Source organism: Macadamia integrifolia, chromosome 7 (genome assembly GCF_013358625.1).
Source record: "Macadamia integrifolia cultivar HAES 741 chromosome 7, SCU_Mint_v3, whole genome shotgun sequence".
Lineage (NCBI taxonomy): Eukaryota > Viridiplantae > Streptophyta > Magnoliopsida > Proteales > Proteaceae > Macadamia > Macadamia integrifolia.
Genome location: NC_056563.1, coordinates 19294588 through 19303199, shown reverse-complemented (window position 1 = coordinate 19303199; position 8612 = coordinate 19294588). Strand labels below are relative to the sequence as shown.

Below are 8612 nucleotides of genomic sequence, written 5' to 3'. Positions count from 1 at the left end.
TTTTTGGGAAAGCATTGACTTATTTTTTTTGCCATCTTTCACATAAGCTGATGTGTCAAAAATGTTTATTGACCAAATGCATTGATCAAAATGGATTTGATGTCAATTTTATGAAATGTTTTTGCTTCATAAGAATAACCATTTATTACTTTTCTACAAAATCAAGTGTTTACATGGAGAAAGCAATGCCAATAAACAAATACAAGCTTTGTAAGACTGGACAAATTCTTCCCAAATCAATCAAACATATGCAAAGAGCTGAGGCTGCCTTAAGAAAAGAAAATATAGGCAAAAATCAATAATTAAATTTTTTGGCCAACTATCACATGAGTTGCCTTGTTAATAAAATTTATTGACCAAATGCCTTGACCTGAGTGGATCATATGATGAATTTTTTAGTGCAATCAATTTAACCTAGAGTATCCTTTTCCTAAATTTTGAAATTTTCATTTATAATTTCACCACACACTACTATACTGACAACACATGGCTCTTGTGACAAGTGACAAAAAATAAGAGAGATATCACAGTTTTTCTATTAAAAAAAGAATTTGTCTATTGCTTATTTTAGTTTAAAAGAGATTATAGAAGAGGCAACTTAAGATCCATTTAGGTTGTCATTTGGATCAATTCTCCTATTTGACATATCTACGCTTGTGACAAGTGGCAAACAAAAAATCCAATGTACCAGGTGATCAATTTGTTTGCAATAAAAAAAAAAATCCACTGGTTTTGTTAACTATTTAAAAAGTTTACAAAGATAATAGATGCGGCATAACTTTATAATCCCTGCCTCCTTTATAATCCTAATTAACTTTATGAAAATAAATATATCGATGGTTATTTATTTATAATTTTTTTTTCACATGCATTGACGTGTTAACAAGGGGAACTAAACAAAATACCAACTAGAGTGGCTCTTATGATGCCTTTTCTATAACCCCAAGGGGGTAGCCGAGTTGGCAAGGGACCTTCGCCTAAGGAAGCGTTTGGTTCTGAGTTCGACTCCTCTTACCTCCTTGGGGCCACTCACAGGGGGTGTTTAATGTTCTTCACTGCTTTCGGTGAAAGTTGAATGATTCTCATTCAACCCCGGTATGACTCGAGTGGTTGTTGGGTCAAATAAATGGGTCGCGGACTGCAGGGCCAACACACTACTGAAAAATTTTGCCGGAGAAGGCCTGGATACCTGTCGTTCGCAAAAAAAAAAAAAAGATACCTTGTTTATTATCTTGGACGAAGAAAAGAATGTAAGGCAAGGTGTCCTACATGCTATAGGCTCAGATACACTTTTCCCAAGAATATATATAATAAGCACCAATGGGTTCTCTTATGGAAAAAGGTTACACCTTTTTTTTTTTACATGGATCGACAAGTCGACAAGGGGAGTGATCTAAATGTCCCGACCTGAATGGATCAGAAAATTAGTCATTAGAAAATTCAACGAGTCTTGATGGATTCGTACATCATCTCTTAGGGAATCCCTAAGTGCTCTACCTGTTTGAGCTAAAGACTCTGGATAGCAGTGGTGAAATTTGTAGTGTAATTTTATTCATTGCATTGTATAAAACCAAATTATATCTCTGCATCCACGATCTATGTTCCAAGTAAGGAATAACAGTAAAACATTCATGATCTATTCATCCATTGAATGGATACATCCAGTATTCAACTCCCTTGAGTTAAAACCTATTGAAATTAAAATTATCAATTCCAAATGCAACCACGCATGATACATCTCATAAAGAAAGTTTAAGACAACCTCTTTCATCAACAAACTGCAAAGGGGCATGCCTTAGGAAATTCTAATTTGTTTGCATTTCGTTTGTTGAGAAAATGCCAAGCATTTCAGGCTTCTTCAGTTCATCTGCCCTTACCATAGACCAGTTCATCATGTGAACTCAAAGTAAGAACACAGCTAAAATTGAGAATCCAAAATTAATTCAAATGCCTTGACTAAAATATGAAAACAAATAAAAACATTTCATTTGGTGGGAGATTCAATAAGATTTAGCACAATTTAGTGACCACTTCCTCTATCTCCTTCTTGTTGGAGAAATACATAATACAAAAAAATCAAAAAAGTCAATTGTATAACTGAATATAGCTTTACTTTCTTCACATCTTTCATTTTACATGGGAAAATGAGTTATTTCTTCACAACACAGGATCCTGGAAAGTGGCTTACAGATACTTCACCATTCATTACACAATTTTGCTTTCCTAAGCTCTCCACACAGGCGTGAATCAAGTCCCTGTTTGAGATGATTGAGCAAGCTCTAAATTAGACAATGATAATGTCCCAGACTGATCAAAAGCAAGATTCTCAAACTCTTCCAATACAAATGCTACATCTTCTTGTTTGAACTTCCCTATCTCTTTGAGCATATATATGACAAATTCTACAGCACTGTCAAGAAATTGAACTAAAGAAAAAAGAACATTAGAGAGAAACTAAACCATCTATAGGAGAATGTAAAGTTTAGAAGAGATAGATGAAAGAATATAAAGAAATCATTGTATAACTGAAATCATGATGGAAGAAAATCCAGTGCAGGTTTTTTTTATTCAAAGCAATGGAAACTCAACATACCTCTACCCCATCATCATCGAGATCAGCTGCCTCAAGAACTATGTATGTCATTCTCCGGTTAAGAACTCATTTGACTAGCAAATGTTGTTTTCAAGCTCTGTTCAATATTTAGCTTAGCTAAGTATAGCAAGAACTGAGCTGTGCAAATGATACTTGTCAATATCCAAAACACAGCAAATACACAACCCATTTCTGTAGCTCTAATCACCATATCCTAAAGTTGTGATAGTAGAACAAATGCAATGGATAGCATCAACAAGATCCAATTTCTCAACTTTGTATAAAAAGATTGCCCCAACCAATATTAGCAACCAAAGAAGGATCAGAGTCACAACAAACTTGTATTTCACTCTGATGTTTTCAAGCTCTTGGAAAATCTCCCTTTCTCCAGCTTTTTTATGCAAGTGGAGGGCTTTAACTAACAAAATTTATTGTCTTCCTACAAGATAATCTGCTACTTACTAAGTATTAGCCCAACAAGAGCCATACGAGAGAAGACAAAAAGCACATCCAAGTAGTTCGGTGACTTTGCTATTTGGGACAAGGTCTCTATATCAATCAATTTAGCTAAGAATTATGAATCAAACACTAGGAACAGAGGATAAAAGCATCAATGAATATAACCAAGAAAGAACTACATTGATATGGAGAACCTATACACCCTCTCATCAGATGCTTAAACAGAAAATGAAAATATACGTGGAAAATCAAGCTTAATTCTTTAAGATCAAAGCAACACCCAATTTTCTGACAATTTCAACCGAGGAACTTCAAGATTGTCAATTAATCACCCAATCAAATATTTAGCACATCCATCAAATATCCACGCATTTGACTGGAAAAAAGAAAAAAAAAACTCAAGTTTGCGTGATAGGAGTGAAAAATCAAATGATATGTCAGATTAGAAGAAAGCAAAGAATAAATTTAGGGAGTTTGAGATTAAAATGTAGATATCAAGAACCAAATATAGAGGGAAAAGGAAAATCAATAACTATTGGGGAAAAAAAAAAGGAAGGGAAAACCAAAAATTGTAAACCCTAGATGATAAGAGGCAGAGATTACCTGCAAGCAGTGACCAATGGTGGCTCGTGGACAGCAACGGTAACGTCAAAAATCTTATCCGGCTCCTCTCTCTCTCTCTCTCTCTCTCTCTCTCTCTCTCTCTCTCTCTCTCTCTCTCTCTCTCTCAATGCGCTTTGAGTAACTCAGTCCCAATACTTCAATCTCAAGGAAGGGGATAATTCTCTGGCCAACGACGAGAGCTGCCGGAGCAAGAAGAAAAACCTGTGGGAACTGAGTTCAGGAAGGAAATGGGGTTTTTTAGAGGAAAAGAGGGTTCTGATGTTTCGATTTCTTCACTCTCCACCATATGTATATACAGACTACGTAATTGTATTTCATACTATTGTATATTGTTTTATTCTAAATCAACACATCATATCTGTGTGTTTCAGATCCTATGGTGGAAAAGAAACCCTTCAAGAGATTCCTAGATGGGGTGACCGACCAGAAAACCCCAACCGTATGTATATATATATATATATAAAAGTACGAATTGTCTTGAATCATGACTTGCCATCCTTATATGTCAAGGAAAAGACAAAATAATTTCTATCAATAACAAAGTCAAGGATAAGATAAAAATATATATATATATTGCATATAAGACATAATTTTAATTTTTTTTATTACAAATAATACCCTGACACCTAATTTTAAAAATGAAAATATAATTTTTTTTTTGGGGAGTGTGAGGTTAAACCTAGACACATGGCACGAAAATGACTCTCGCTGATAGAAGAGGTGCTCTCTCGGACGGAAAATTCACCCCCTTTAAGATATGATAATCACCTGTTTGATTTTTTTTCCCCTTCCCCTCGTTGGTTGTATATATCTCAGTTTCCAATTTTCTACTTGTTGACAAAAGTAATTCAATTCTGTAAGAAACCATATGCGCATCCTTTTCATCCCTTATTCAATGCTTTCAGAGTTGCAAGTCACTTTGGAATTTGCTTCGAACTGTGCAAATAACAAACTTGCTTATTGCTCTATCTCTATATAAACATATCATAATCACGCACAGAAAGCCAGGGGGAGAGAGAGAGAGAGAGAGAGAGAAATGGTGCATTTTGTTCTTGTACACGGGCTGGGTCATGGAGGATGGTGTTGGTACAAGATTAAGCCGCTGCTGGAGAGTGCAGGACATCAAGTGACGGCAATCGACCTTGCGGCTTCAGGGATCAACATGGCTAAACTAACTGAGGTCCATACCATGTCCGACTACTCACAGCCGTTAATGGAGTTGATGGACTCACTTCCTCCAGGAGAGAAAGTAACCCTAGTGGGACACAGCTTAGGTGGCTATAATTTGGCTCTTGCAATGGACATGTTTCCTCATAAGATATCCGTAGCCGTCTTCCTCACAGCTTACATGCCCGATTGTACACATTCCCCCTCTTATGTTATGGATCAGGTACCTAATGTTCTCTCTCTCTCTCTCTCTCTTAAAATATGCTAATATGATATTCTATCTGTTTTATCCACATGCTCACTTTTCATCTGATCTGGGCCTCGTGAAGCCAAAAAATACACTACAATTTGGCATCAAATGCTTGGCGTCCAACTTCTATCAACTCTGCACTTCACAGATAATTCTCATATCTTTTTCTCCACACGCACGCACGCGCGTAACCCGTATGTACATATACCTCTCCATGTTAGTGTTTACATCAATTTTGTTTCAAAATGTCAACAATCATTATATAATAATCTTATGGGAGGGGGTATCGCTGCTAGGCTATATTGTCCTTGCACCAGTCTGCAAGCCAATGGAAGCATGAGTAGAGATATTTAAAAAGGGTGGAATTTTTTCATTTCACGGTGGCAAGGCAGTCATGTCACCTTTCCTATAGACTGGGTGCAGGCTCGATCCATGCAACCTAGCAGTTGCCCTTTTCCCTAATCTTCTATTGGCAGACATCAATTATAGTTTGGGAATGTATCTTCCTCGGGCATATGTCTTAGAATTATTTGAATAATACCAATGGATTACTATTAGAATTATTTTGCCCGACCTTCCCTAACGTACGCTAGACCCAACAGTCTAGCAGCCATTGTTTGAGGTATCGGTATCATCAGATTGCCTATATTGGGCTATTCTTGTCAATATCACTAGCCAATGATTCCAATACCATGTTGATACTGTATCAGTGAAACAGTATTGACCAAGGGTTAAAAAAAAAAAAAAAAAAATTTGATATTTTAGGAAACACAAGGGCAAATTTATTTATTCTTGTCAATATCACTAACCATGATCTTGGCGAAGTTAGGATTAAATAAAAATCTCAAGACAATAATAATAAAAATTGCACAATTAGGAGACAAGTATAAGTGTTAAAGCCGTTTCATTATAATAGTGAACTTGAATACATAGCTGACACTCTTCATAAGAAAAAACAAAATACTAAAAGCAGGAAATCCTAACTAGCCTAAGTTCAAGAAATTAAACAATTGAAGCAAATGACATAACGTAAAAGTTCAACTAAACCTAAAACATTAAACTCAAATAAAACATGGAAAGGGAAATCCTAAAGGCTACAGTGGTAAACATGCCACTACTCTTGCTGCTCTTGTCACTGTTCCTACTGGTTCTGTCCTCGGCTGTGAGCCTATTTCGGACCATACGTTCCTGGAGGAAGCACCGAAATGCCAAGATGGAAGACCATCGCTTGCATCTGTGCCTCTAGGGAGGCCACTCTATTGTCTAAAAGACAATAGGGCCTGTCTATATTGTTGATGCGGCCATCTATACTCCTCATTAGAGATGCGGTGGTGTCTAGGCAGGCCATAACATCATTGAGATCGTAAGGCCTCGCACCCCTAGTGCCCCGAGAAGTAGAAGTAGCCATAGAACCCATAGCCTGGGGATCAGGTGGTGGAGCCCCACGAACCCCAGCAGCTTCTCCTCTTGCACCTTCTACTCCACCAACATCACCAGCATTGCCGCCAACATCACTGGCACCGCCACTCTCTACCTCCATAGGCTGTTGACCCTTTCCTAGAATAGGAGTCACCTCCCTTAGATCTATAGTCATCTTCCTCAGAGAGTCTTGATTGAAGTCTGTGACCTCTTCACCCAAACGTGCCTCTCACTCCAAGTCCACCCCAAAGAGGCGGAAGATGTCAGTGAGTATTCTTCCATAGCACAGTCTTCCCGCTCAATGATCCACTCCTTCAGACCGAAGCACCATGGTCCACATAAGGAGATAAGGAAAACGTATCTGGGCTCCTATGTACACGCAATAAGTCACATAGACTTGCAGTGTGGATACCTCATCATAATGTCTGCAAGTGGGGAGGACATTCAATTGAATTGCACGACAGATGATCTTTGGAGTAGCAAAATAGTTGACTGAATGGTTCCATCCCTTGGCTTCCTTAGTCAGCATGTCATTAATCTCTTGAAAGGTATTGAGACTCTAAAATTCATATACTGGAGTCCGAGGTGGGCAGTACACTAGGTCGCCGACATTACTAACCGTCAGAATATTGGCCAACTACCTTATGTCAAAGGAGATCTCCACCCCCTTCACATAGGAGGTGATCCGCATCTCTTCAGTACCCCGATTCACGCATTACAAGTTGGAGTAGAACAGCCTGGCCAGTGTGGGGTAGTAGTACTTGTTGGGTTTTAAGATGCGATATCACCCAACCTTGTCAAACCGTTGACAGAGACGGAATACATAAAAGTCATTGGTCCTCATATAGACTTCCAGGTCCACATTGCGGTGCTCGAAGAGTTCCCAATGGTCTCGCTCAGCCACAGCAGAATAGGATGGGGTTGGATTGAGCGTCGATGTCTTGCTCCTCTTGTTCAACAGCACATCAGGTACGTACACGGCATCCAAACATTGTTGCAATGTGATTCATAAGGCTTTAGGATGAAAAACTAGATACAATGGTTGAGTATAAAGTTCACATTGAAGAAAATCACAAAACTAGGTTACAGAGACCGATCACCATGGGGTACATCGCCGCCCACAAATCTCCCACCCTCCGCCTCAAAGCTTCTCTCCCATACATTTCTCATTTTTTCTCAGATTGTGCATCCTTCACCACTTCCTCTTGAATGTGATTGGAAGACTTGGAGCACTTTCTGTCATGCTTGACTTTGCTGCTGATTTAGAAAGGTAATCAGTGATGACATTTTAAAATAGTGAGTTAACTTCCATGGAATGGACTGAAGGCAATGGTAGATTGCAATCCAATCTTGCAGTACAGACCAAGGGGTTGTATTTTCCTGAATAGCAGCCACAACAGCGTCTGAGTCTATCTCAATCCACAGCACTCCAATTCCTCTATTTTTTGCCCTCCATATACCCTCCACAAGCCCTTTGAACTCTGACCTATGATTTGTTTGGACTCCTAGAAATGCATTAAAAGAGTCCACAATGACTCCCTTATGGTCTCTAAGGATGCCTGCTGATCCAGCCCAACTTGGGCTGCCCATTGAACAACCATCTATATTCAACTTATATCATCCATTTTTGAGGACGCACCAATGAACTTCGAGGATGGCTGCTTTTTTCTTTGGGAGACCCTGCAATCCCAGATTTCTGCAGTACACCAGGTCATTAACACATCGAACAGCACCTATCATGTCCAGCTTGCACTTCTTTATTTCCCTGAGAATTCTTTGAAAAAAATGACCAGGTTATTTGTGCATTACATGTTTATATTTTCCCTCTAAGGTTTGCACTTTAATCAAGCACTGAAAGTGATGGCTCTTATTGTCCGGCTTCACTCACAATGCCTTCGATGTCACGGTAGTGCTGCAAAATTTTCCATTTATATTTCATTCCACATTTTAACTCTTAGAAACAAACACTGAAAAAAACAAAGATGGGATTTTATTTATTTTTTTTTTTTTTCTTTTTGGTAAACGCTGATGGAAGATCTCAATCACAGCATAATCTCTAAAAAAAAAACCAATGAACCGTTGAAGGTGTGTGTATCATTT

At 38.3% G+C, this 8612-nt stretch overlaps 1 pseudogene; it reads right to left on the bottom strand.

Moving 5' to 3' along the window:
- Window positions 1-1986: 1986 nt before the first annotated feature.
- LOC122084801 lies at window positions 1987-6687 on the bottom strand (annotated as a pseudogene).
- Window positions 6688-8612: the final 1925 nt, after the last annotated feature.